This window comes from Anastrepha ludens, chromosome 5, assembly GCF_028408465.1.
Source record: "Anastrepha ludens isolate Willacy chromosome 5, idAnaLude1.1, whole genome shotgun sequence".
In the NCBI taxonomy this organism is placed as follows: domain Eukaryota; kingdom Metazoa; phylum Arthropoda; class Insecta; order Diptera; family Tephritidae; genus Anastrepha; species Anastrepha ludens.
The window spans coordinates 84,815,065-84,820,349 of NC_071501.1; the positions used below are offsets into that span (position 1 = coordinate 84,815,065).

General features: G+C 38.7%; 1 long non-coding RNA gene across 1 annotated transcript; it reads right to left on the reverse strand.

The window, feature by feature from the left end:
- Positions 1–3,776: 3,776 nt before the first annotated feature.
- On the reverse strand, positions 3,777–4,297 carry LOC128865205 (uncharacterized). The gene is made up of 3 exons (XR_008454770.1): positions 4,098–4,297; positions 3,922–4,043; positions 3,777–3,850 (listed from the first exon to the last, which is right to left on the reverse strand). It is a non-coding gene; the product is annotated as an uncharacterized LOC128865205 (long non-coding RNA).
- Positions 4,298–5,285: the final 988 nt, after the last annotated feature.

Genomic DNA, 5,285 nt, shown 5'->3' on the forward strand with positions numbered 1-5,285 from the left:
ATTAATTATACATAATCTAATAATACATATATGTACAATAATACGTAGGCAACGTATTGCATATATGTATATTTCTATGCACATAACCATATGTATATCTATATATATATACTGCAATAAACATTGACGAATATATACTGACACTGTGTCTTTCATTTTTATAAAATATTTCATCGGAGCGACCGTGGAGGCCCACATTTCAAACCGCACACTGCGTCGCACCCGAGCGAATACATGGTCCTTCGAGCCGGATGAAATAAAAGAACCATTTTAAACAGATCACCAGCAAGCAAGCCAATCACCAGCAAGCAAGCCAGATCACCAGCAAGCAAAAAAAAACACCAAGCAAGCTGAGATTAGCAAAGCACCAAGCCATCCGCAATAAACGCAAGCCATCAGCAATTTCAACACCAACAATCCATTCCAGAAAAAACAGGTACGTGGATTTATTGCACACTCTTTTTTTTGGTGGAAATAAGATAATTACAAAAAAATCAAAAAGGGTCAACGACTCCGTCTGTCCGCAAACAGACAATACAAGTGCGCGCGGTATTTTCAAGTTAATCAACCCTCTAACAGCGCGTTGTTGGGAATTTTTCAATTTTTTGTTCTTATTCCGTTCCTTTTTACTTGTACATTCCCGCTGTGAAGTTGAGTACACAACTGCACAAACAACGCCGCAGTAAATTGAAATCGATCCCAGCGCACTTTTTGCATAGGTATATACATACCGCTGATTATTGTGTGGGTGGCGAAATTCTCGTACATAAATTTAAACATATTATCTTTTTTGCTCAATAAATATATACAGACATACATAATATACATAGTATATATTGTTATTTTAATCTCGGTGGTGCATTTTGGGCTTGGGTCTCGCTGTGAATTCGTCTCCATTTCGCGAAGGAGCATTTTTTTTTTTGTTTAATACCGCGTAAGTTTTGTATCCCATACTCACAATATGGATACCTATATTCGCTTAGTCGACTCCGTGACGGAATTCGAAGCCGACTTTAATGGCACTCCGTCAAGTGACCATTCGAAGTTTTCACTTCGGATCCAACAGGAGGAGTTGAAAGCAATGTGGGAAAAGGCCAAAGCAGCGTACGACCACTTGCTTTCAACAGAAAGTCCTTCTCCTAAGGATCTTGCCGCGATAAAGAAGAGGAATAAAATATGTTACCACACATATTTGCGCGGCATGTCGACGATGGCTGACCTCTCTGCGAGGTTGGAAAAGGCAGACCGGGAAGGCGAAGAACTCGCAGTACGCGAACATAACATTCACCTTCCACCGTGCGATACGGAGGTTTTCAAAGGCGACTACGTATCTTGGCCAACATTCCGCGATATGTTCACGGCCATATACATTTTAAATAAACGCCTCACCCCGGTCGAAAAGCTGTTCCACCTCAACCAAAAAACGCAGGGTGAAGCCAGAGACATCGTCAGGAAGTGCCCGCTCACTAATGACGGGTTTGCGACAGCGTGGAAAAATCTCTGCGAAAGGTACGAAAACAAACGGATTCTGGTGAACACGCAGCTGAAGATCCTGTTTAACCTGCAGACAATCGAAACTGAATGTGGCAGTTCGATTAAAAAATTACAAAGAGACATTAATAATTGCATTTCCTCTTTACAGAACCACCAAATAGATATTTCAAACTGGGATGCAATTATTACTTATTTATGCTCCACGAAATTGCCAGAAAGTACTCTATCGCTTTGGGAACAAACGATAGAGAACAAATCTGAAATTTCAAAGTGGACAGATATGGACAAATTCCTTTCCAACAGGTTTCAGACACTTGAAACAATGTCAGGCTTAAAAGGGATTAATGCCTACAAAGCGCCCAAGGCGCCAAGTTTACAACACCATACGGAAACTACACCAAAAAGGATGGGTAACTTTCAGGTAAGTGTCGCCAAACATATGTGCAAATTATGTGTCACTGACGACCACAAACTGCAAAGTTGCCCGAAGTTCCGGAAGTTAAAGGTCACCGATCGCATCGCGTGCGTCAAGAGCAACAACTGTTGCTTGAACTGCCTGTCGTCAGGACGTACGGTGTCGAGATGTACGAGCTCATATAACTGCAGCACATGTCACTCAAGACACAACACGCTCCTGCACATGACAGCAGTTCAACCGAAAGCAGCAGCTCTTAAGGAAAGCAGAGATCCCGCTGATGACCTGCCCTCAACATCCAAGGAGGCCCTAAAACGCCTCGACTCTAATAGGACAAAGGATAGCAGAACACATAATTTTAAATCGTGTTATTCCAATACGGACAAAGGGGTTCTACTGGGAACAGCCATGGTGAATATATTCCACAATAATGTTAATTTTGCAGCACGCGCTCTGATCGATTCTGGTTCTGAGTGTTCGTTCATCACTGAACGCCTCAAACGTAGAATCAACCTGCCATCTAAACGCTTGCATGCCCAAGTCTCGGGCATCAACAATTCGATATCTGCGCAGGTAAGACAAGCGTGCTCATTACAACTGCGGTCGTCTATCGACCCTTTTGTAAAAATAAATACAATTGCGCTAGTTTTGCCGCAATTGACTGGAAATCTGCCAACTTGCCTAGTAAGCGCAATGACAAGGCAAGCATTTCCAGATCTCACTTTGGCGGATAAGAGGTTCTTCGTCAATGAACCAGTGGACCTTGTCCTTGGCGGAGACATTTATCCCCAAATTATTTTAAGCGGCTTGAAGAAAAATGTACTAAGTACACTTCTTGCCCAAGACACTGTATTCGGGTGGATTCTAACTGGTCGAGCCGAAACAGTCAGCCCACCAAACAAAATAGTTTCCTTTTTCAGCGAAGTCACACTGGACAAGCAACTAGCTGCCTCGGCATCAAATCCATCAAACATCAAGCTGGGACCATCACTCAAGAGCGCCTGCTCTCAATTCTTCCGGAATGAGACGCGTCTCGCGAAAAATCCGTCCCTGCAAGAGGAACTGGTTTACAATTCTTTGTGGTGGCAGAAATTGAAAGCCCTCCATCAAACTTTTTGCAAACGATGGAAAAGGGAATTCCTCATCGAATTGAAAAAACACACGAGGTGGAAACATCAAAAATCTAAGAAGCTACAACAAACCCTACAACCTACGAACGATGCAAGTAAGTTCCATAAATTGTACCTATAAAGGGCAGGTGTACACTTGAGGTGACTTGCATAATTATACATATTCATACCTATGTGTACTTTGCATCAAATGTACTTACTTGCATACATATATATATTATATATACATATATGATATATATATATATATATATACATATATGTATCTATACCATCCAACGTTAATCACATAAAAATAGGTATTCTTAGTTTCATTTACAGTTCCTTTAGTTTCAAATAATATATTTTTATTTATAAAATTTACATTTTCACTACTCATCCACGCCGATATACATGACATAACTTATAATAACAAATCTTCAACCTAAGTGTTGCAGTTTTAGAAAAAAAAAAAAAAACATAAAGCAATTTCATCTTATGTATACAGAACTTTCTTCCCCTTGCTTACCTTGTAAGCAAAAACTAACATGGAATAATTTCTATAATTCTTTAATAAAGCGCGTAAGTTAGCTCTAATTACTACGTACAATACAAATTCGTTTAAAGCAATTTTATTCTAATAATAGTTGTACGAAGAATGCACGAATCGTGTGCATTACATATCACAAAGTAAGCAACAATCAACATGGATTAATTTTTTATAATATTTCTCCAATAGTCTTGTAGTAACTGGATGTTCAAATTTCGCATCTTTTCGTTGATTATCACAAACGCGGAATGTGTTGTAGTTAAATTATTTATTTAAAAATATCTGAAAAAGTTCAATATCATGAGATTGAAAGCGTATTCTCGACGTGGATTTTATAGATCGAGTCTACTTACCACTCATCAGCCGCTTTGACCTACATTCCTCCCACAAGTTCGAACAGCTGCAAATGATTTTCTTGCACATACTATATAGGTAGGCTTCTCTAGGTCACTTAAAACTTGGATGACACAAACGTCTAAAAAGGCACATTTTTACTTTTACAGTCACATTCACGTATTAACATATTTACCTCTTAGCAGCGGCAACGAGGTGATTAAAGATATCCTTCCAGCTGGCGGCATCCCAGATAGCTTCAACATGGGATGGTCGTAGTCACATCAGCTTTTCTGTGCTTCAGCAAACTGCGCCTTGGCAGCATTCAAGTTGTACACATATGTTGATGATGCTTCTGATGGTGCAATTCCATGACTTTACGGCAGATGATTGTTTCCAAATTGATATTGATAATTTTTGCTAAACTGAACATATACGTATATATATATTTTTTAAAAGATTTAATTCTTTTTAGACTTTTCAATCACCAATGTTCAATATTCATATCTACACTACTAGTACAAAATTAAAATTTCCACTTTATAATAAACTCACCTTTAATATAAATAAAAATTTAAGTAAAATATAATATGTCGTTCCATGATGATCCAAGTGCGAGCTCCATACGTAAATTCTGATGGCGCTCCTTCTTTGCCGTGGTCCAAGGATTTCTTGTGGGTGGTCCATCCACTAAATTGCCGTCACTGGTAACGCGTACATGTGGACTTTTTTTTACACGCAACACCGAAATGCCAACAAATTACCACTTAACACTTGTGTAATTAATCTAAAGCCCGACCTGAAATTTTTTTAGCGCGACGATTTCTCACTGGGCAGAAGAACGTCAAGTTCTAACACTACTCACTGGCACATTTGTCACTTATTTTTTTTTTCACATATATAATATTAATTTTTATTTTTTCTTTTCACGACCTTTCATTTTGATCAATACTTATTTAACTTTATTATATTAAATTAAATGCAAAGTTTCTATTTTGTTACTTTCACTACCACTAAATTCTTTTCATACGATAAATGCATGTGTAAACGACCGAAAATTACGCATATTATTTTTATTTTACCTTTGAGGTTTCAATCCAGCTGATTATGGATGTAAATTCGGCAGCTGCCTCCATTGGCCTCAAATTCTCTCACCGCTTCTTCATAATCCTCCTTGGCTTTTAGCTGCCTTTGCTTCCCATTCCGACTTGTCCTTCATTGAACGCCATAAATCTCCATCTTTTTTTTGGCCACTCCGGTTACTTTAATGCCTGGATTTTCGCGCTTAACCTGATCGCGTGCATTGTTGAGCTACAACATAAAATCTAACTGAAATTGCCTAATTTCGTTAAAATTGTAAAATGACCACAAAACAAACACTTTA